Source organism: Phyllobates terribilis, unplaced genomic scaffold (assembly GCF_046119375.1).
Source record: "Phyllobates terribilis strain yellow unplaced genomic scaffold, ASM4611937v1 Scaffold_1__5_contigs__length_1240528914, whole genome shotgun sequence".
NCBI lineage: Eukaryota > Metazoa > Chordata > Amphibia > Anura > Dendrobatidae > Phyllobates > Phyllobates terribilis.
This window is the reverse complement of record NW_027362761.1, coordinates 69,672,786-69,698,487: the sequence shown is the minus strand read 5'-3', so window position 1 is coordinate 69,698,487 and position 25,702 is coordinate 69,672,786.

Here is a 25,702-nt window from a genome sequence, read left to right as displayed (position 1 = left end):
GTTCCTGCTGCTACCTCTGAGCCTCAGTCTTCACCTGCATTCTGCTAACAAGTAAGCTGGTTTCTGCTCTGACTCACCTGCTTTAGATAGTGCAGCACAGTCCCGTGCTCTGCAGCTATCAGGGACTTCCTACCCAGGCCTCCCTGGATTATCTAAATATTGTATGGACTTCCTTGCATGGACTTGATAAGGACTTCCTTGTTTTCTAGCATCCTCTAGGGTGAATTGTGCTTTACAGATTGCTTTGCTGATTACATTTAGAGCACGGAACTGTGCTGCATTATCTGGGACTTCCTACCCAGGCCTCCCTGGATTATATAATATATATTGTTTGGACTTGATAAAGACTTCCTTGTTTTCTAGCATCCTCTAGTGTGAACAGTGCTTTACAAACTGCTCTGCTAATTGCATTTTCCCCTGAGTGTTTATGGACTTTGTGTTTTTGTCTGCACTTGTTTGAAACACCGTGTGTTTATAATATACACTTTGACACCTATAAGTTGTGTTCTGTTGTATCTTTGTTCCACGCAAAAAGACTCCTGTGGTATCCATTATAATTATTACACCAGCAACGCAACCAGCCTAAAACGGAAACAATGCGCCTTCTGTCCAGCATCAAGTTATCACAAGTTTTTTTAAAAATATATATTTACATACAGTTTGATGTTATTAGTTATAGTTTACAGTTAAAAAAAAAATATTTATATAAGTGCAAATGTACAAGGTGCATGAATATTGCAATAAGGCCATGTAAAATGTAAAAATTAAGTTTTTTATTTCATTTTTCATTTGTTTATGAACAACCATGTTCACATACAGTATAATAATGCAACATGTATTCAAATAAAACACTTAAATTAGCTAAAAATCAAGACTTTAATAGGTCCGGTCAAAAATGACTGTAACATTATAAGTGTATAGTAGACCCGAACAGAACAGCAGCGTTAAATGGAACACTGCATGTGTCACAATGAAGGCCTTCAGTAGTGAAAAGCCATGATGTCATAATGGGTTTCAATTTATCTCTCTGGGAGCTGCCATGACAGTTATATTGCTTTTTTAAGGGACACAGACATGCATTATACTTTTGTTTTTTAAGTTCTTAATGACTGCAAGATGTCATGGTTAATGAGAACATGTTACCCACGTGACTATTAATTCAAAATGGCAGCCTCCAGAAAAAAGCTTGTTTAAATGGAACACTGTACGTGTGACAATGTAGACCTTCATCAGTGAAAAGCCGTGATGTCATAATAGGCCTCAGTTTTTCTCTCTGGGAGCTGCCATGACAGTTACATTGCATGTTAGATGACACTACTATGCATAGTACTTTTGTTTTATTAAGTATGGTTTCCTTTTTAAAGACTCTAAGATGCCATGGTTAATGATAACATGTTACATAGGCCAGGGTGAATTCAAAATGGCAGCCTCCAGAAAAAAGCTTGTTTAGATGGAACAATGCACGTGTCACAATGAAGACCTTCAGCAGTGAAAAGCCATGATGTCATGATGGGCTTCAGTTTATCTCTTAAGGAGCTGCCATGACAGCTACATTGCTTATTAAGTGACACAGCCATGCATAGTACTTTTGTTTTTTAAAGTATGGTATCCTTCTTAAAGGTTTTAAGATGCCATGGTTAAGGAGAATAAATTACCCAGACCAGGGTTAATTCAAAATGGCAGCCTCCAGAAAAAAAGCAGTGAAAAGCCGTGATGTCATAATGGGCTTCAGTTTTTCTCTCTGGGAGCTGCCATGACAGTTATATTGCATGTTAGATGACACTACTATGCATAGTACTTTTGTTTTATTAAGTATGGTTTCCTTCCTAAACACTGCAAGATGCTATGGTTAATGAGAACATGTTACCCAGGCAACAGTTAATTCAAAATGGCAGCTTCCAGAAGAAAAGCTTGTTTAAATGGAACACTGCAGGTGTAATAATGAAGACCTTCAGCGGTGAAAAGCCATTATATCATAATGAGCTTCAGTTTATCTTTCTGATAGATGCCATTACAGTTACATTGCTTATTAAGTGACACAGTAATGCATAGTACTTTTGTTTTTTTAAGTATGGTATCCTTAAAGACTGTAAGATGCCATGGTTAATGAGAACATGTTACCCAGGCCAGGGTTAATTCAAAACGACAGCCTCCAGAAAAAAATGCTTGTTTAAATGGAACACTGCATGTGTCATAATGAAGACCTTCAGCAGTGAAAAGCCATGATGTCATAATGGGCTTCAGTTTATCTCTCTGTGAGCTGCCATGACAGTTACATTGCTTATTAAGAGGCATATACAGTAAATGCATAGTACTTTTCTTTTTTAAATATGGAATCTTCTTAAAGACTGTAAAATTTCATAGTTATTGAGAACGTGTTACCCTGGCCAGGGTTAGTTCAAAATGGCAGCTTCCAGAAAAAATGCTTTTTTAAATGTAACACTGCATGTGTCATAGTAAAGACCTTCAGCAATGAAAAGCCATGATGTCATAATGGCCAGCTGCCATGACATTTACATTGCTTATTAAGTGACACAGCCATGCATAGTACTTTTGTTTTTTAAGTATGGTATCCTTCTTAAACACTGTAAGATACCATGGTTAATGAGAACATGTTACCCAGGCAAGAGTTAATTCAAAATGGCAGCCTCTAAAAAAAAAGTGTCGTGAAATTGCAAAAAAAATGCAATTCCACCGTTGTTTTGTGGGGTGTTTTTTTTATCACGTTCATTGAATGCTAAAGCTGACCTGCCATTATTATTCTCCAGGTCATTACGAGTTCATAGACACCAAACATGTATAGGTTCTTTTTTATTTAAGTGGTGAAAAAAAAATCCAAAATTTTCTAAAAAATAAATGGCGCCATCTTCTGACACCCGGGGCATCTCCATTTTTCGGAATCTTGGGCAGCGTGAGGGCTTATATTTTGCGCACTGAGCTGACGTTTTTATTGATACCATTCATCTTGGGGTAGATCCAATGTTTTGATCGCCCATTATTGCATTTTATTGTAATGGTGCGGCGACCAAAAAAACTTAATTTTGGCGTTTAGAATTTTTTTCTCATTACGCCGTTTACTGATCAGATTAATTCATTTTTTATATTGATAGATCGGGCGATTCTGAACGCGGCGATACCAAATATGTGTTTGTGGTTTTTTTTTTATTGTTTTATTTTAAATGGGTTGAAAGGGGGGTGATTTCAACTTTTATACAGTGGGGGAAAAAAGTATTTAGTCAGCCACCAATTGTGCAAGTTCTCCCACTTAAAGAGATGACAGAGGCCTGTAATTGACATCATAGGTAGGCCTCAACTATGAGAGACAAAGTGAGAAAACAAATCCTGAAAATCACATTGTCTGATTTGGAAATACATTTTTTTCAAATTTTGGTAGAAAATAAGTATTTGGTCAATTACAAACAAGCAAGATTTCTGGCTCTCACAGACCTGTAACAACTTCTTTAAGAGGCTCCTCTGTCCTCCACTCATTACCTGTAGTACTGGCACCTGTTTGAACTGGTATAAAAGACACCTGTCCGCAACCTCAAAAAGTCACACTCCAAACTCAACTATGGTGAAGACCAAAGAGTTGTCGAAGGACACCAGAAACAAAATTGAAGCCCTGCACCAGGTTGGGAAGACTGAATCTGCAACAGGCAAGCAGCTTGTGTGAAGAAATCAACTGTGGGAGCAATAATTAGAAAATGGAAGACATACAAGACCACTGATAATCTCCCTCGATCGGGGGCTCCACACAAGATCTCACCCCGTGGGGTCAAAATGATCTCAAGAACGGTGAGCAAAAATCCCAGAACCACACGGGGGGACCTAGTGAATGACTTGCAGAGAGCTGGGACCAACATTACGCAGGCTACCATCAGTAATACACTACGCCGCCAGGGACTCAGATCCTGCAGTGCCAGAAGTGTCCCCCTGCGTAAGCCATTACATCTCCGGGCCCATCTGAAGTTTACTAGAGAGCATTTGGATGATCCAGAAGAGTATTGGGAGAATGTCATATGGTCAAATGAAACCAATGTAGAATTGTTTAGTAGAAAAACAACTTGTCGTGTTTGAAGGAGAAAGAATGCTGAGTTACATCCAAAGAACACCATACCTACTGTGAAGCATGGGGGTGGCAACATCATGCTTTGGGGCTGTTTCTCTGCCAAGGGACCAGGAAAACTGATCCGTGTACATGAAAGAATGAATGGGGCCATGTATCATGAGATTTTGAGTGCAAACCTCCTTCCATCAGCAAGGGCAATGAAGATGAAACATGGCTAGGTCTTTCAGCATGACAATGATCCCAAGCACACCGCTAGGGCAATGAAGGAGTGGCTTTGTAAGAATCATTTCAAGGTCCTGGAGTGGCATAGCCAGATCTAAACCCTATAGAAAACCTTTGGAGGGAGTTTAAACTCCGTGTTGCCCAGCGACAGCCCCAAAACATCACTGCTCTAGAGGAGATCTGCATGGAGGAATGGGCCAACATACCAACAACTGAGTGTGCCAACCTTGTGAAGACTTACAGAAAACGTTTGACCTCTGTCATTGCCAACAAAGGATATATAGCAAAGTATTGAGATGAACTTTTGTAATTGACCAAATACTTATTTTCCACCAAAATGTGAAAAAAAATTCTTTCCAAATCAGACAATGTAACTTTCAGGATTTGTTTTCGCATTTTGTCTCTCATAGTTGAGGTCTACCTATGATGTCAATTACAGGCCTCTCTCATCTTTTTAAGTGGGAGAACTTGCACAATTGGTGGCTGACTGAATACTTTTTTTCCCCACTGTATATTTTTTTAATATTTGTAAAAACATTTTTTTTTACTTTTTGCTTGCTCCAATAGTCTCCATAGGAGACTAGAAGCAGCACTTGCCTGATCGGCTCTGTTGCATACAGGCGATGAGCAGATGGCCTGTATGTAGTAGATTTTCTCACTTGCTATGAGTGCCGACCACTGGGCGGCGCTCATAGCAATCTGGCCATGACAACTACAGGGGTCTGCTGCAAACCCCGGGTAGTCTTGCCAACCCATCGGTGACCCGCGATCATGTGATACTTTGGTTTTTTTAAGTATGGTATCCTTCTTAAAGACTGTAAGATGCCATGGTTAACGAGAACATGTTACCAAGGCCGGGATTAATTCAAAATTGCAGTATCTAGAAAAAAAAGCTTGTTTAACTGGAACACTGCATGTGTCACAATGAAGACCTTCAGCAGTGAAAGTCATAATGGGCTTCAGTTTATCACTCTGGTAGCTGCCATGAAAGTTACATTACATGTTAGATGACACAGCCATGGATAGTACTTTTGTTTTTTTAAGTATGGTATCCTTCTTAAAGACTTTAAGATACCATAGTAAATAACATGTTACCCAGGTTAGGGTTAACTCAAAATGTCAGCCTCCAGAAAGAAGGTTGTTTAAATGAAACACTGCAGGTGTCACAGTAAAGACCTTCAGCAGTGAAAAGCCATGATGTTATAATGGGCTGCGGTTTATCTCACTGGGAGCTGCCATGACAGTTATATTGCTTATATGGTAATATATGGTATCCTTCTTAAAGACTGTAAGATACTATAGTAAATGAGAACATGTTACCCAGGCCAGGGTTCATTCAAAATGGCAGCCTCCAGAAAAAAGCTTGTTTAAATAGAACACTGCACGTGTCACAATGAAGACCTTCAGCGGTGAAAAGCCACGATGTCATAATGGGTTGTAGTTTATCTCTCTTGGAGATGCTATGACAGTTACATTGCTGATTAAGAGGCATAGAAAAGAATAGTACTTTTGTTTTTTTTAACTATGGAATCTTCTTAAAGACTGTAAGATTCCATAGTTATTGAGAACATGTCACTCAGGCCAGGGTTAATTCAATATGGCAGTCTCCATCAAAAATGCTTGTTTAAATGGAACACTGCACGTGTCACAGTGAAGACCTTCAGCAGTGAAAAGCCATGATGTCATAATGGGCTTCAGTTTATCTCTTTGGGAGCTGCCATGACAGTTACATTGCCTTTAAAGCCATGCATAGTACTTTTTTTTTATTAAGTATGGTTTCCTTCTTAAAGACTTTAAGATGTCTTGGTTATTGAGAACATGTTACCCAAGCCACGGTTAGGTCAAAATGGCAGCCTCCAGAAAAAAAGCTTGTTTAAATGGAGCATTGCAGGTGTCAGAATAAATATCTTCAGCAGTGAAAAGCCATAATATCTTTTGCCTTTTAAGTGACATAGCGATGCATGGTGCTTTTGTTTTTTTTAATTATAGTGTCCTTCTTAAAAACTTTAAGATGCCATAATTAATGAGAAAATGTTACTCAGGCCAGGGTAATTAAAAATGGCAGCCTCTAGAAAAAAAGCTTGTTTAAATGGAACACTGCATGTGTCACAATGAAGACCTTCAGCAGTGAAAAGCCATCTACTATATAATAGGCTTATCCCGTCTGTCTGTCTGTCCGTCCGGGAAATCCCGCGTCGCTGATTGGTCCGGCCGCGGCCAATCAGCGACGCGGGATTTCAGAACAAGATGGCGGCCGTTAGCGGTTCATCTGCTGCACGGAGGTCAGCGGCGATGCAGTCGGGAGATGACCAGCGCTAGCCGGTCATATCCCGGCTGCTCGCAGCAGAAGTACCCCGACCGGCTGCCTAGGCGGCGCCGCTCCCCGGTCCTCCCTTCACACTTGCCGTCGGGAGATCAGCGGCCCTAGCCGCATGGAGGTCAGCGGCGATGCAGCCGGGAGATGACCGGCGGAAGTACCCGCACAGGCAGCGCCGCTCCCTGGTCATCACTAACACGGTTCGCTGATTGGTCGCGGCTGGCGTGAAATTTAAAACACCGCTGTCCTGATTGGTAACGGCCAGTGGCCGCCACCAATCAGCAACGAGCACAGTCCAGCCGCGAATTGGCGCCGGATTTGAAACACGCTTCGCTGATTGGTCGCACCCGCCCGGCCACGACCAATCAGCGATATTGGCGCGAAATTTAAAACACCGCTTCTCTGATTGGTCGCTGCCAGCCGGCAGCGACCAGTCAGCGACTGTGGCAGCCCGGCCGTGAATTGGCGCCGGATTTGAAACACGCAGGCCACCGTTGGGAGATCAGTGGCGACGCAGCCGGGAGATGACCGGTGCTAGCCAGTCATCTCCCGGCTGCTCGCAGAAGTACCCCGACCGGCGGCCTCGCTCCCGGTCCTCCCTTCACACTTGCCGTCGGGAGATCAGCGGCCCTAGCCGCTGATCTCTCGACGGTAGCCGCATGGAGGTCAGCGGCGATGCAGCCAGGGGATAACCCCGCCTACAGCCCGTCATTCACCGTGGTACGCGGAACAGGAGACCCCTGGAATTACGTGCTGGCTGTGCGTGGTCAGCGATGTTGTCACAAGCAGTATTGACAACATGACGTAATTACAAAATTCATTAGGGGCCCCAGGGGGATACATTGGGGGGTTAATTTAAAGTAGTGCACAACCCATTTAAACACTGCTTCGCTGATTAGTCGCGCCCGGTCGGCTGCATACATATTCTAGAATACCCGATGCGTTAGAATCGGGCCATCATCTAGTGATTTCATAATGGGCTTCAGTTTATCTCTCTTGGAGCTGCCATGAGAGTTACATAGCTTCTTAAGTGACACAGCCATGCATGGTACTTTTTTTTTATTTTTAAGTATGGTATTTTTCTTAAAGACTGTAAGATGCCATAGTTAATGAGAACATGTTACCCAGGCCAAGGTAATTCAAAATGGCAGCCTCTAGAAAAAAAGATTGTTTAAATGGAACACTGCACGTGTCAATTAAACACCTAGACAAAATATCACATGAGGGGCCTAATAAATAGAGACAACCAGCAGACCCACAGCCCCCCTAAAAAATAACTTTTATTAATAATCTCTAAAAAGGACCTAAAAGTCCATAGACAAACAACAATAATACTCTAAATAATAGGACATATAGAATCAGGTAATACACCGACCGGGAGGGAATACAAATTAAAGCTGTCCCTGTTATGTCCCTAAATCCTGTCCCTACCTGACAGCGGAGGTTGGCACCCTAATTTGTACTTCGTGGCGCCCCGCTCAACGTCGGTATCCCTAATGTCCCTACAAGGACCCTTGTCTTAAATTAAACAAAACCACAATAGTGAGAAAGGGTAGAAAAAGTGAACGTATAAGTACAGAAGCCGATAATAAGTCAATGATTATAGATGGCCAAATTCATTTGGTCGGGTAAACATAAATGCTCTAGGGTAGAGGAGCACAGTGCTTGTTTTTCCATAGCCAAATCAAATCAAATAGCAGCCAGAGCAGTCAAATATGAACACATGCTCTACTTTGATAATCCAGCTATATACCTCAAAGGGGGCTCCAAAAACAGAATCCCACCCAGTTAAATGTCTCCCCATACATCAAATGGGATTTAAGTATTGGTATTTGAAAAAGCATAATATCTATATCAGAGTATCGGGTCCAAACTCTATCTGTCATAGATGTACATAATAGTAGACAGAAAGAAAGACACTTATCATTATTAGTCCCTATACCTTTTCAAATAACTAGAATGTAGTAATCAGAATATAAATATCCATTAGTAAGTAAACAATAGCACTTAGCCTTGATGGTCCCTAGTCCCAACAGTCAAATAATAGATTATCGAAAGAAAGACACTCATCATTGTTAGTCCCTATTCAAAAGACTAGAAAATGGCAATCAGAATATACATTTTCATTAATAAATAAACAGTAACACTAAACCTAAATGGTCCCCAATTCCAGCAGGTCAGAAAGTAGATATCATTAATAAGTAAAAAAATGACACTTATCCTTAGTAGTCCCAACGCGTTTCCTCCTAGTTTCCACCAGGGTTCATCAGGGGATCTGGGGAGGACTTCAATCCCTCACCCCAGATTGCCAGACAATGCTGCATGTGTAGAGAATTCCTGCCCATATCCCTCCCTTATAAACTCAGCTCAGCCCCACAATTAGTAATAATCGCAAAAACCTGTGTACTGCTGTCATCGTACACATGTCCGGCGTCCACCGCCAAATGCAGGTCCGTGGACCGCACATGAAACGCACGCACCCGGAAGTGACGATATGCTAATGACGCCCACCGGAAATGATGTCACCAGACTGCATCAGAATATCTGAAGCGCATCTGGAGCGCACGCACCCGGAAGTAACGGTGCCTAACTAGCATCCACCAGGATATGATGTCATCCAAATGTGGCGGTACATGGTTAGGAGGCAGGGTCTGCACCCATCCCCATAAACGTTTGTCAGTGGTTGTCATGGTAGCCAGCAATGCAGACGCCGGCCAGACGGGCACACCTCCCACCAACATACCCCATATACTTAGAGTGCCATAGACGGACAGGTCGGCACCAGGGCTAAGATGTCCAGAAGTTATTCAGCGCAAAATAAATATATACGCTGTACATCGGGGGACAAAAGCATTCAGTATATAATAAACAGGAAGGTTGGAGTCTGACTATTATATAATTAAAGTGTTATCCACATATTACAATGTTATTTATCATCCACAGAGTATTTAACGCTGTTAGAGTAGGAGAAAAATAAGTCCCAGAAATATAAATACATATTTAACCACAATGGGTATATACATATGGTGATCATTAGACCAATACCATATATGCTGGTTCTATTCGGCCCCTAATATCACATTCTTGGAATCAGATAAAACTCGAGAAGCTCAACTGTTCATTAATGCCCCCAGGGGCCATTGACTCCATCCAAAAGATCCAACGGGCCTCCCGTTGGAGTATTTTTTTATTCCAGTCACCCTGCCTGATTGACCGTGCCACAACCTCCAAAACCCTAAACGAAATGCATCTCACATCACCCCCATGTTTAGATATTACATGTCTGGCGAGTGGTGTATCTCTGCCATGCCTAACGTCTCCAAGGTGCTCGCCTATCCGGACGCGTAATTCACATTTCGTTTTCCCGATATAATCCATTGGACACGTACACGTGCAGAGGTACACCACTCCTGACGTTTTGTAGTTGGCGAAATCTTTCATCTCGTATGTGCGTTTAGTCACTGCACTCACAAAACTCTTTGAAGGTGTGACAAATTTACAGAAGGAGCAGTGACCACATCTGAACGTACCCTTAGACCTACTTCTCAACCATGTGACCTCCTTTATCTGAGGCGTAAAGTGACTGTGTACAACTGTATCCTTCACGGATCTCCCCCTCCTATATGTAACCGAGGGTGTTTTTGGGACCAAGCCCGCCACATCCGGATCTGCTCGTAGGATCCCCCAGTACTTTTCAAGAATGCCCATTACTTTTCTTGACTGATCATCATAGGTACCTATCAGTCGTGTGATGGACTCAGAGTTGCATCTGTCTCTTGGAGTAAGGAGGGACGATCTATCTGTCGTCCTTGCCTGTTGATATGCCTTATCTATTACTCCTTCAGGATAACCCCTAGTTCTAAGCCTATGAGATAGATTACATGACTCAGATTGAAAGTCATTCCACGAGGAACAGTTCCTCCGCACCCTAAGGAACTGTCCCTTAGGAATGCCTCTTTTTAGAGGCGGAGGATGGAAGCTCCCCCACTCTAGAAGGCTATTGGTCGCAGAAGGTTTACGATACAGTGAAGTTTTTAAAGTGCCATCACCATTTCTTGAGATTTTTAAATCAAGGAAGGAGATCTCGTCCACTCCCACCTCGCATGTGAAGGATAGTCCAAAAGGGTTTACATTCAGATGTGTCACGAACGTCCGAAAAGATGCCTCATCCCCTGCCCACAGGACGAGGATGTCGTCAATATATCTGCCCCAGAAAAGTATCCATGGGGCCCAGACGACATCCTCGTCTCTGAACACGACAGTATCCTCCCACCAACCCAGGAGCAGATTAGCGTACGTAGGGGCACAAGGGCTCCCCATCGCTGTGCCCCTGAGTTGGTGGTAGTATCTCCCATTATATAGAAAAAAATTATGTCGTAGTACAAAATCCAAAAGTTCCAGGAGAAATTTATTGTGTGGCCTCAGGTGTGTCCCTCTACTTTTCAAATAGTATTCAACGGCTGTTAAGCCCACTTCGTGTCGAATGCTACTATACAAAGCCTCAACATCAATTGAGGCCAAAATCGTATTGGAATCAATGGACACACCTTCTAGTTTGTTCAAAAGGTCCATAGTATCCCTCAGATATGATGGGAGGGCCAGGACAAATGGTCTCAAGACCTTATCCAAATACACACTCGAATTTTGGCACAGGGCATCAATCCCTGCAACAATAGGTCTTCCTTTGAGGGGGCTGATGCCCTTGTGTATCTTGGGAAGTGCATAGAACGTCGCTGTTACAGGCCATTTCGGAATGAGAAAATCATATTCATTTTTCGAGAGCAGATTCATTGTCAGTGCTTCGCTGATTAGTCGCGCCCGGTCGGCCGCATACATATTCTAGAATACCCGATGCGTTAGAATCGGGCCATCATCTAGTGATTTCATAATGGGCTTCAGTTTATCTCTCTTGGAGCTGCCATGAGAGTTACATAGCTTCTTAAGTGACACAGCCATGCATGGTACTTTTTTTTTATTTTTAAGTATGGTATCTTTCTTAAAGACTGTAAGATGCCATAGTTAATGAGAACATGTTACCCAGGCCAAGGTAATTCAAAATGGCAGCCTCTAGAAAAAAAGATTGTTTAAATGGAACACTGCACGTGTCACAATGAAGACCTTAAGCAGTTACATTGCATGTTAGGTGACACAGCAAGGCATAGTACTTTTGTTTTATTAAGTATGATTTCCTTCTTAAAGACTGTAAGATGCCCTGGTTAATGAGTACATGTTACCCAAGCCAGGGTACATGTTACCAAAGCCAAGGTCCAGTGTTAATTCAAAATGGTAGCCTCCAAAACAAAAGCTTGTTTAAATGGAACACTGCAGGTGTCACAATAAAGACCTTCAGAAGTGAAAAGCCATGATGTCATAATGAGTTGTAGTTTATCGCTCTATGAGCTGCCATGCCAGTTACATTGCTTATTAAGTGACACAGCCATGCATAGTGCTGTTGTTTTTTTTAAGTATAGTATCCTTTTTAAAGTCTTTAAGATGTCATAATCAATGAGAATATGTTACCCAGACCAGGGTTAATTCGAAAGGGCAGCCTCCAGAAAAAAAGCTTGTTTAAATGGAATGCACGTGTCACTATGAAGACCTTCAGCAATGAAAAACCATGATGTCATAATGGGCTGCAGTTTATCTCTCTGGGAGCTGCCATGACATTTACATTGCTTATAAAGGGACACAGCCATGCATAGTATTTTTGTTTTTTAAAATATGGTATCCCTCTTAAAGGCTGTAAGATGCCATGGTTAATAAGAACGTGTTAGCCAGACCACGGTTAATTCAAAATGGCAGCTTCCAGAAAAAAAGCTTGTTTAAATGGAACACTGCACGTGTCACAGAAAGGATCTTCAGCAGTGAAAAGTCATGATGTCATAATGGGCTGCAGTTTATCACTCTGGGAGCTGCCATGACAGCTACATTCTATGTTAGGTGACATAGCCATGCATAGTACTTCTGTTTTATTAAGTATGGTATCCTTCTTAAAGACTGTAAGATGCCATGATTAATGAGAACATGTTACCCGGGCCAGGGTTTATTCAAAATGGCAGCTTCCAAAAAAAAAAGCTTGTTTAAATGGAACACTGCACATGTCACAATGAAGACCTTCAGCAGTGAAAAGCCGTGATGTCATAATGGGCTCCAGTTTATCTCTCTGGGAGCTGACATGACAGTTCCATAGCTTTTTACATGACAGTCATGCAGTATTCTTTTTTTTTTTAAGTATGGTGTGAAGAAACGGCACCAGGGGGCCCCCCCAGAATCCCGCTGTCGCTGCTTCTTCTTCTTCCTTGTCGGCCTGGATAGAGCTGCCATCAGTTTCTATTTGATAAAGCAGACTTATATCGGGCCAGAAACCAGCCCAGTAGCATGTCGTTAGACCGAACAACAGACGTGAGTTTTATGGTTTGAGATAAAAGACCAGCCCAAGATTAAATTATATATTTAATCCCCATAAGGGCTCACTAAACAATCTACTATATACACAAGGTTATACATATACAGTGGTCAGAGTTACAAATACAAAAGCATGGTACATCAAGTATAACAGATCTTAAAGTCAATTACCGGTTAGATAGAAAGCATGGCTCGGCGGTTGGGTGACCACATGGGGAAGAATGTGTGCCCTGCTTGGTTGCTGGACTTGTACCTCACGTCTGCATGTCATGAGCTTCCCCAGGGAAAAGACAATAGGCTTTTGCTGCACACACCTTTCAACTCTCTGGGAACTCCCACTACCTGCCCCCTGTTCAGCCCAAGTCTCCACCCCCTGTTCCTTCCTGGCTAAGAGACTCCCAGAACTAACGTGTCCAATATCTCCTTACTAGATGGTCCCAGGGAACCGGTTCTGGTGTCAACGGACCCAGCCGGGCCCCTGCTACATGTGGGTACCAAACACAGCAGTTGTAGGAGGTTCCAAATGGCTGGGATGTGTATCTCCTCATCCCTACACGCTAGAGTGGGCTAGGATGCAGTCTGGCGTTCGCTATCTTCCCCTGAGCTAGAAAATCCATTTTGTGAAGAGCTGGGACATATAGTCTTTCCACAGCTCAGTATTGAAGTATAGTACTTTACACAATATAGCAGCACATGTTGAGAACAAAGAGAGGATCTCAGCAGGGGGCTTGCCTGTCACACTGAAGCCCCCCTCCCTTCTCTCTTACAGCTGGGAGTTGGGTTATGCTGTGCTTGGAGACCTAACAACCAGGGAACATGTGATTATTCTAGAATATCCTTCACATATGGTATCCTTCTTAAAGACTCTAAGATGCCATGTCTAATGAGAACATGTTACCCAGGCCAGGGTTAATTCAAAATGGCAGCATCCGGGTCACCAGGAGGCAGGAAGTTACTTTGGTCATGCGCAGTGCATGACCAAAGTAATGTCTCCCCTTTGTGTGCAGCGCTGACAGGCTGCATGGCAGAGGGAGCTGCTGCTCTCTATGCTATACAGCCAATCAGGCTGCAAAAAGTGAAAGTCCCATAGTGTGACATAGTGAAAAAAAAAATAAAATTGTAAAAATATAAAAAAAATTAAAAAAGTAATCCCCAAATAATAAAAATATATTGCACTCATAATATTTATTTATTATGAAAAAAAAAAACAATAAAAGTACACATATTTGGTATTGCCGCGTCCGGGACAAGCTGACCTATAAAACTGTCCCACTAGTTAACCCCTTTAGTGAACACGGTAAAAAAATAAAATAAAAAATGAAGCAAAAAACAGTGGTTTATCATTATACTGCCAAACAAAAAATGGAATAGCACGCTATCAAAAAGACAAATATAAATAAAAATGGTACCACTGAAAACATCATCTTGTCCTGAAAAAAACAAGCTGCCATACAGCTCCATCATCCGAAAAATAAAAAAGTTATAGCTCTCAGAATAAAGCGATATAAAAAAATTATTTTTTCTAGAAAATAGTTTTTATTATGTAAAAGCGCCAAAACATAAAAAAAAATATAAATGCAGTACCGCTGTAAATGTACTGACCCGAAGAATAAAGCAGCCTTATTAATTTTACCATATGCGGAACGGCATAAAAAAAATAAAAAAAAAACTATTCCGGAATTGCTGGTTTTTGTTTATTCTGCCTCCCAAAAATCGGAATAGAAAGCAATTAAAAAATGTCACATGCCCGAAAATGGTACCAATAGAAACGGCAACTTGTCCCGCAAAAAACAAGCTGTCACATGACTCTTTCAGCCGAAATATGGAAAAATTATAGCTCTCAAAATATGGCGATGCAAAAACTTGTCTTTGCAAAAAAAAAGCGTCTTTTAGTGTGTGACAGCTGTCAATCATAAAAACCTGATATGAATCTGGTATCTCTGTAATCACATCGAACCAAAGAAAAAAGTCATCTAATCACTTATACCGCACAAGGAATGGCGTAAAAAAATAAACTCTAGGGTTAGGGTTGTGCTAGGGTTAGGGTTGTGCTAGGGTTAGGCTTGTGCTAGGGTTAGGGTTGGGGTTAGGGTTGTGCTAGGATTAGGGTTGTTCTAGGATTAGGGTTGGGCTAGGGTTGGGCTAGGGTTGGGCTATGGTTAGGATTGGGGCTATTGTTGAGATTTTTTCAAAGGTAAAGAAAAAAATATGACGATATGATTTCTACAGACGATAGGATATTATTAATAAATCAGTGCTGATTACATTTTGGCGGAGACCTCTTTACAGATGTCTGAACCAAATGGTATGTTATTGCACTGTCTATTTGTGTTATTACAGTTGGTGATATTTTGTGCCCTTTTGGGCCTATTTCTGAAATAAGTAGTCATTTAGTCTATATTGATTTGCTTTATAACTGTAATTAACAAAATCCTTTTTCTAGATACTTTCTTTGTCCAACACTGAGTGTCATATTTACTATTGTCCTGTGTAGTGGATTTCTTTCTATGCCATCTTGAGTGTCTGTGCCTATGCCCTTATGCTACACATTTGTTTTCTGATAGATATTTTTATTATTTTCTTGTTACGGTCTCTTTCTCTGCCTTCTGCCTCTATCTACGGATAGAAACAGGGACTATTTGGCCCCGCCCCCCAAGTTGGTCACCTCTGGGTGTTCCCTTATTCTTGTGTTCTGCGCTGGGACGTACATTAATTGTTAGGGGAGTTCTTTTCCCCTCTCGATTTCTATTTCCGGCAACTGGACGCTGGCGGTGCGCTCCAATGCGGTGCACATGAATATTTACATGGACTATGTAGTCCCACCCCTGTAGTTCGTCATCTCCATGGGCTCTCCCGGCTTTGCGTTCCATGCTGACACGCACTATGATTGAAGGGGGAGTTCTCTCCTCCCCCGACCCTTATTTCCGGTACTATCATTTCCGGCGGTGCGTTCCAGCGTGGCACGCACGCCTTTTACCGACACGCAATTGGATTTTTCCTAATGCGCCGCAGTCTATCTTAATTAGGCCATGGTGGGCGGTGTGCAATTATGGATCCCGGATTACTGTGTGAGCATTCATCCATCCCGTAGTGGGTTTATTGTCAGGGAATATTATTTCCGTCTGGTTCAGTCACTAGTTTCATGGGCTCTCTTCTTCTTTTGACTAATAGGTGCATGTGTTTTCTTGAGTATATATTTCAGATGTTTGGGATATTGACCCTATACCCCTGCGGAAGCCATAATCTAATGGCGTAACGCGTAGGTTTTGCATTGCTGACATCTCCTTTTTCTTTCTGTGGATTTACATGGTTAGTACTCTTTGATTCCCTCCCAATTTTGGCCCTCTTTTCTTTTTACTATTTTCCACTATATATTTATTTATTTGATATCTTTTATGAGAGTATTCTCTCCTTGTGGGAATTATATAATAGACAATAATATACATAGTGGGCCTGGAGGGTGTGTTTAAATCATGTTATTATACTGACACTAGGTTTATTAGATCATGTACCATATTTGCCGAATATTTTCCACAGATGAATTATTTTTCAAGACTGTATTAGATTGATTTGTCAATTTCTGTAAGGAGATTTATTTGTCTTTACGTATTTTTTCTTGTCTTACATGGTTTTTAATCATGTTTTTAAATGGTGGTGTTCAATGTCCTAATAATAATAAAATTTCTATAATATTTTCATGATATTGTTTCTATATTCGATTATTCAGCGTGCTTGGTGTCCGTATTGTCCCTCGCTCTCTCTTTTTTCACTTGTTCACATGGGGACCTTGGCACAGGCCAGCAATTAGATATACTGTGGTGCTGGGTCATTTATTATCTATCTACTGACGATATGGCAACCAGTGTTGAGCGCAAGTGCCCGCTACTTGAGTTTGCATCGGGTACTCGGGTATGCACTGAGTATCACAGGTGTTCGAGTGACATGCTTGAGTCTTTGCCCCATATGCTTCGCAGCCAAAAAAAACGTTGCTGTGATCGTCTGCCATGCACAAGCGATCCCCACATGTCTTTTCTTTTGTTGGGTGTCTAACAACCGTGAAACATGCGGGGCGGGGACTCGAACATGTCACTCGAGCACCCGTGATACATGGTGCATACCTGAGTACCCAATGCAAACTCAAGTAGCGAGCACTTGTGATCAAGACTAATGACAACTTATTCAATATGATGACCTAATGTTATCAAGTTCTGTGGTACCTCTGGGTTCAAAATGTACACTATACCCCTTGATAAAATCCTTGAGGGGTTTAGTTTCCAAAATGGAGTCAATTGTGAGGGGTTTCCCCTATTTAGGCACATCAGGGGCTTCCAAATTGCGACATGGCGTCCGCTTTTGATTGCAGCCAATTTTGCGTACAAAAAGTCACACAGTGCTGCTTCCTTTCTGAACCCTGACGTGCACCCAAACAGTGTATTTTGCCCACATATGGGGTATTGGCGTACTCAGGAGAAATTGCACAACAGTTTTTAGGTTCCATTTTATCCTCTTACCCTTGTGAAAATAAAAATTTGAGGCTAAAAGATCATTTTTGTGGAACAAGTTAGATTTTTTTATTTTCATGGCTCCATATTATAAACTTCTGTGACGCAACTGGGGATTAAGGGTGCTCACCACACATTTAGATAAGTTCCCTGAGGGGTCTAGATTCTAAAATGGTGTCACTTGTGGGGGTTTTCCACTGTTTAGGAACATCAGGGGCACATCCGCTAATTATTCAAGCAAATTTTAAATTAAAAGAGTCAAATGGCGCTCCTTCCCTTCCGAACCCTGCCATGCGCCCAAGCAGTGGTTTTCCCCCACATATGGGGTATTGGCTTACTCAGGAGAGATTGCACAACAAGTTGCATGGTGAAATTTCTCCTGTTACCCTTATGAAAATGCAAAACTGGGGGCTGAAAAACATTTTTGTGGGAAAAATGTGAAAATGTTATTTTCACGGCTCCATGTTATAAACTTCCCTGAGGGGTCTAGTTTCCAAAATGGTGTCACTTGTGAGGGGTTTCCACTGTTTAGGCACATCAGGGGCTCTCCAAACGCAATATGGTGTCCGCTAATTATTCAAGCAAATTTTACATTCAAAAAGTCAAATGGTGCTCCTTCCCTTCCGAACCCTGCCATGCGCCCAAGCAGTGGTTTTCCCCCACATATGGGGTATCGGCTTACTCAGGAGAGATTGCACAACAATTCGCATGGTGAAATTTCTCCTGTTACCCTTATGAAAATGCAAAACTGGGGGCTGAAAAACATTTTTGTGGGAAAAATGTTATTTTCACGGCTCCATGTTATAAACTTCTGTGAAGCACCTGGGGGTTCAAGGTGCTCACCACACATCTAGATAAGTTCGCGGAGGGGTCTAGTTTCCAAAATGGTGTCACTTATGGAGGGTTTTCACTGTTTAGGCACATCAGGGGCTCTCTAAACGCAACATGGCGTCCGCTAATTATTCAGGCAAATTTTACATTCAAAAAGTCAAATTGCGCTCCTTCCCGTTCAAGCCCTGCCGTGCACCCAAACAGTGTTTTTTCCCCACATATGGGGTATCTGCGTGCTCAGAGTAAATTGAACAACAAATTTTGGGGTCCATTTTTTCCTGTTATTCCTACAAAAATGAAAAAAATTTGGGTCTAAAATAAGATTTTTGTGAAAAGTAAAATGTTCATTTTTTTTCTTCTGCATTCTAAAAATTCCTGTGAAGCACCTGAAGGGTTAATAAACTTCTTGAATGCGGTTTTGAGCACCTTGAGGGGTGAAGTTTTTTAGCATGGTGTCACTTTTGGGTATTTTCTGTCATAAAGGCCCCTCAAAGTCACTTCAAATGTGATGTGGTCCCTAAAAATATGGTTTTGTAAATTTTGTTGGAAAAATGAGAAATCGCTGGTCAACTTTTAACCCTTATAGCTCCCTAATAAAAAAAAAAATTGGTTCCAAAATTGTGCTGATAACTATTTTGTGTGATATATATCTCTGATTTAAGGGCATAAAAATTAAAATTTTGAAAATTGCTAAATTTTCACAATTTTTGCCAAATTTCTTTTTTTTTCACAAATAAACGCAAGTGATATCGAAATTTTTTTACCACAATCATGAAGTACAATATGTCACGAAAAAAACATTCTCAGAATCAGGGGGATCCGTTGAAGCGTTCCAGAGGTATTACCTCATGAAATGACAGTGGTCAGATTTGTAAAAATTGGCCCTGTCATTAACGCGCAAACCACCCTCGGGGGTAAAGGGGTTAAAGGACAAAGTCATGCATTATACTTTTGTTTTTTAAGTATGGAAACCTTCTTAATGACTGCAAGATGTCATGGTTAATGGGGACATGCTACTCACGGGAGTATTAATTCAAAATGGCAGCTTCCAGAAAAAAAGCTTGTTTAGATGGAACACTGCACTGTCACAATGAAGACCTTCAGCAGTGAAAAGCCATGATGTCATAATGGGCTTCAGTTTATCTCTCTGGGAGCAGCCATGACAGTTACATTGCTTTTTACATGACACAGTCATGCATTATACTTTTGTTTTTTAAGTATGGTATCCCTCTTAAAGACTGTAAGATGCCATGGTTAATGAGAACATGTTACCTATGCTAGGGTTAATTCAAAATGTCAGCCTCTAGAAAAAAAGCTTGTTTAGATGGAACAATGCACGTGTCACAATGAAGACCTTCAGCAGTGAAAAGCCATGATGTCATAATGGGCTTCAGTTTATCACTCTGGGAGCTGCCATGACAGCTACATTGCATGTTAGGTGACATAGCCATGCATAGTACTTTTGTTTTATATATATGGTATCCTTCTTAAAGACTGCAAGATACCATAGTAAATGAGAACATGTTACCTATGCCAGGGTGAAATCAAAATGGCAGCCTCCAGAAAAAAAGCTTTTTTAAATGGAACACTGCACGTGTCACTATGAAGACCTTCAGCAGTGAAAAGCCATGATGTCATAATAGGCTTCAGTTTATCTCTCTGGGAGCTGCCATGACAGTTACATGGCTTTTTACATGACACAGTCATGCATTATTCCTTTGTTTTTTAAGTATGGTATCCCTCTTAAAGGGAATCTGTCACCCCCTGGGTGATATCAGACCTTTACTATGGCCATACAGGGTACAGAAAAGTAAATCTATACTTACCTGTATGACCCATAGCAGAGATTTGATTGCAGAGAAAAGCATTTTAATCAATTCTTTTTTTCCACAGGCTTGGTGTCCAGGGGACGCCAAGCAATCCCTGCCTAGCTGCTTATTATTCCCCTAAATCCCCGCCTCTCTGCTTAATTAGCATATCCCCCCTCCCCTGCACGTTACAGGGCCCTGTAACGTGCACTGTGCTCTCTGACTTCCGGGCATGCGCAAAGCGCCGCTCACATAGAGAACGCTTTGCTTCATCCCGGCCCCTTCTACCTATGCTCTGCGCCGCAGGGTTCTATTGCGCAGGCGCCGGAAAGTGACAGTTACCCCCCGGCGCCAGCACAATACAAACCTGCAGCGCAGAGCACAGGTAGACGCATAGCAATCAGACCTCTGCTATGGGCCATACAGGTACAGTGCTGGCCAAAAGTATTGGCACCCCTGCAATTCTGTCAGATAATACTCAGTTTCTTCCTGAAAATGATTGCAATCACAAATTCTTTGGTATTATTCTCTTCATTTAATTTGCTTGCAAGGAAAAAACACAAAAGAGAATGAAGCAAAAATCAAATCATTGATCATTTCACACAAAACTCCAAAAAAGGGCCGGACAAAAGTATTGCCACCCTCAGCCTAATACTTGGTTGCACAACCTTTAGCCAAAATAACTGCGAACAACCGCTTCCGGTAACCATCAATGAGTTTCTTACAATGCTCTGCTGGAATTGTAGACCATTCTTCTTTGGCAAACTGCTCCAGGTCCAGATATTTGAAGGGTGCCTTCTCCAAACTGCCATTTTGAGATCTCTCCACATGTGTTCTATGGGATTTAGGTCTGGACTCATTGCTGGCCACCTTAGAAGTCTCCAGTGCTTTCTCTCAAACCATTTTATAGTGCTTTTGGAAGTGTGTTTTGGGTCATTGTCCTGCTGGAAGATCCATGACCTCTGAGGGAGACCCAGCTTTCTCACACTGGGCTATACATTATGCTGTAAAATTTGTTGGTAGTCTTCAGACTTCATAATGCCATGCACACGGTCAAGCAGTCCAGTGCCAGAGGCAGCAAATAACCCCAAAACATCAGGGAACCTCTGCCATGTTTGACTGTAGGGACCATGTTCTTTTCTTTGAATGCCTCTTTTTTTTCCCCTGTACACTCTATGTTGATGCTTTTTCCCAAAAAGCTCTACTTTTGTCTCATCTGACCAGAGAACATTCTTCCAAAACGTTTTAGGCTTTCTCAGGTAAGTTTTGGCAAACTCCAGCCTGGCTTTTTTATGTCTCGGGGTAAGAAGTGGGGTCTTCCTTGGTATCCTAACATACAGTCCCTTTTCATTCAGACGCCGACGGATAGTACGGGTTGACACTGTCGTACCCTCGGACTGCAGGGCAGCTTGAACTTATTTGGATGTTAGTCGAGGTTCTTTATCCACCATCCGCACAATCTTGCGTTGAAATCTCTCGTCAATTTTTCTTTTCCGTCCACATCTAGGGAGGTTAGCCACAGTGCCATGGGCTTTAAACTTCTTGATGACACTGCGCACGGAAGACACAGGAGCATTCAGGTCTTTGGAGATGGACTTGTAGCCTTGAGATTGCTCATGCTTCCTCACAATTTGGTTTCTCAAGTCCTCAGACAGTTCTTTGGTCTTCTTTCTTTTCTCCATGCTCAATGTGGTACACACAAGGACACAGGACAGAGGTTGAGTCAACTTTAATCCATGTTAACTGGCTGCAAGTGTGATTTAGTTATTGCCAACACCTGTTAGGTGCCACAGGTAAGTTACAGGTACTGTTAATTATACGAATTAGAGAAGCATCACATGATTTTTCAAACAGTGCCAATACTTTTGTCCACCCCCTTTTTTAGGTTTGGTGTGGAATTATATCCAATTTGGCTTTAGGACAATTCTTTTTGTGTTTTTTCATTGAAGACAAATTAAATGAAGAGAATAATACCAAAGAATTTGTGATTGCTATCATTTTCAGGAAGAAACTGAGTATTATCTGACAGAATTGCAGGGGTGCCAATACTTTTGGCCAGTACTGTATGTATAGATTTACTTTTCTATACCCTGTATGGCCATAGTAGAGGTCTGATATCGCCCAGGGGGGTGACAGATTCCCTTTAAAGACTATAAGATGCCATGGTTAATGAGAACATGTTACCCAGGCCAGGGGTAATTCAAAATGGCAGCCTCCAGAAAAAAACTTGTTTAAATGTAACACTGCACGTTTCACAATAAAGACCTTCAGCAGTGAAAATCTGTAATGTCATAATGGGCTTCAGTTTATCTCCCTGGGAGCTGCCATGACAGTTACATTGTATTTTACGTGACACAGTCATGCATTATACTTTTGTTTTTTAAGTATGGTATCCTTCTTAATGACTGTAAGATGTCATGGTTAATGAGAACATGTTACCCAGACCAGTGTTAATTCAAAATGGCACTGTGTGACACTTTCATGCATTATACTTTTGTTTTTTAAGTATGGTTTCTAGTGATGAGAGAGCACTAAAATGCTTGGGTACTCTTTGCTCAAGTCGAGCAAATTGGAATGCTCGAGTGCTCAACCCGAGCAACAAGCCCAATGTAAGTCTATGGGAAACTTGAGCATTTTTACTGTGGCCTCCCCCCGGAGGTCTGCAGGCGGCCTAAAAATTGCCAACATCGATGGGAACAGTGCTGAAATGACATGGGAACAGCATGAGGAAGACCCCTGGAAGCATCTCTGACTCCCGGGTCTCTGCTGTGAACAATGTTGTCAGAATATTATGCCACTTTTACGGGCTCACAAAAAACATTCAAAAATAAAACCAAAATGGATTTTCCTGGGAAAATAGTTAAGGAACATCTGTTATGATCTGCAACATAAACTAGGGAAAGAAGGGGAGAGCTGTCCCTACAGTAAGACTAAGCTGAGTCCCTACGTTGTAGCGGGCAACCTGTTCCTTGTGAACAGACCCGCCTTCTTCCTCGGCTAGTCTGAACGGAAACCTATAAAGAAGGGGAGGGGTCCCTAAAAGAACTAAGGACTGGGACAAAAATGGGACACCTCCTAACAGAAGTTGTTGCAGAGCAAAAGATAAACTGACAAAAGTACTAGGAGTCCAGAGGACCAAGCAAACTAGAGATAGATAGGCACAAAAGCACCTGGCTAGAGAGACAGTCAAAACAACACTGAAGTCCAGCAAGGCCTGAAGGGCGGAGCTGGAATATATAGGAAGATGGTCACGTGACCGCAAAACACAAGATAGAACCCTCCTGTTTGTTTTTGTTTCTAACAGTACCCCCTCTTTTATGAGGATCCTCCGGATCCTCCAGGCCCAGGCCTATCCGGAAATCTCCTGTGGAAAGCTCTGACAAGTCTAGGGGCAGAGACATCATCCGCCTTAACCCAGGAGTTATCCTCGGGACCAAAACCTTTCCAAGCGACGAGATACTGCAATCTCCCTCTATGCTCTCTGGAATTCAGGATACGAGAAATTTCATATTCGCCATCTTCCACCACCGGAGGAACTGTGACAGTGGCCTCCCTATCCGATACATCAGCCTTTTTTAACAAGGAAACATGAAACACAGGATTAATCTTCCAGGAGGAAGGAACCTACAACCTAACAGCAGACTGGTTAACCACCTGAAGCACCTTAAATGGCCCCACAAACTTCGGACCCAATTTTTAGAGGGAATCCTCAACCGCAGATTCTTTGAGGACAACCAAACCATGTCACCCACAGTAAACAAAACCTCTTTACGTTTCCTGTTAAAATACTTCTTGGACTTTTTGTTAGCCTCTTGAAGGTTACAACGTACATTAGTCCAAACTCTCTCCAAATCACCGGAAAAATTCTCCTCCTCCGGCACCGCCGACCCCAATTTGGAGAATGAACCAAAAGACGGATGCCTCCCAGTACAACAAAAAAAAGGAGAACACCCAGCAGAGGAGGACGTATGGTTGTTGAGAGCAAATTCTGCGAGTGGCAGAAACTCAGACCACCCCTCTTGATTGCCTGCCACAAAACAACACAAAAACTGTTCAACATCCTGGTTCTTTCTTTCAGTCTGTCCATTAGACTCAGGATGATAACCAGAAGAAAATGACAAATGGACTCCCAACCTGTCACAAAAAGCACACCAAAAGCGAGCCACAAACTGAGGTCCCCTATCAGAAACAATGTCGGCGGGAACGCCATGGAGCCTGACAATTTTCTTAACAAATGCCTTAGCGAGTGTCTTAGCGCAGGGTAGCTTAATGATTGGAACCAAATGACACATCTTGCTAAAACGGTCCACGACCACCCAGATGACAGTGAAACCCTCGGACACAGGAAGGTCAGTAATAAAATCCATTGCCAGATGCGTCCAAGGCGCACTAGGAACCTCCAGAGGGCAAAGCAACCCCGCAGCAGGGGTATGTGAAGCCTTTGACTTAGCACACACCGTACATTGACGCACCCACTTGATGACTTCCTTCTGCCACCCAGGCCATCAAAAGCTGCGACTGATAAGTCTCTTAGTCTCAGAAATTCCTGGATGACCTGCCAACCGAGACTCATGATACTCCACAAACAAATCTCTCCTAGAGGTTCTAGGCACAAACAACCTCCCATGAGGAGTGTTAGATGGGGCATCCTCTTGGGCTTTCAGAATCCCATCTTCCAAAACTGAGTCCAATGCTGCTACCACAACTCCTTCCTGTAAAATGCTCTCCTCCTCCTCGGTACGAACCATGGGAGAAAAGCTGGGAGATAAAGCTTCGGCTTTAACATTCTTAGTACTAGGGATATAGGTAACAGAAAAATTAAACCGAGAAAAAAAAAGTGCCCACCTAGCTTGACGGGCATTCAAGCGCTTGGCAGCATCCAGATAGATCAAATTCTTATGATCTGTGAAAACCTGAACAGGAAATTTAGCACCTTCCAAGAAATGACGCCAATGTTCAAACGCAAGTTTAATAGCCAGCAATTCCCGATTACCAACATCGTAATTAAGTTCGGTTTCTGAAAAATTTTTCGAAAAAAAAGCAAAGGGATGTACTCCATCCTTGTTCTCCTGAGACAAAACTGCACCGACCCCCACCGAAGAAGCATCAACCTCGACCAAAAAAGGCTTGGTCTCATCAGGCTGCATAAGGATAGAGGCAGAACTGAACCTCTCCTTGAGATACACAAAAGCTTCAATGGCCTCAGTAGTCCACTGGACCGTATTCGCACCTTTCCTGGTGAGATCGGTCAGCAGCTTAACAATTATAGAAAAATTCTTAATGAATTTCCTGTAATAACTGGCGAAACCCAAAAATCTCAGTATCGATTTCAAACCAATAGGCCTAGGCCATTCCTGCACAGCCTGAACCTTCACCGGGTCCATCTCAAAGCCCTCGCTGGAGATAATGTAGCCCAAAAAACTAATTCTCTGCACAGCGAACTCACATTTCTCCAGCTTAGCAAAAAGTGAATTATCACTCAATAACTGCAACACCTCACGTACGCTCTGCCAATGGGACTCCAGATCTGGTGAATAAATCAGAATGT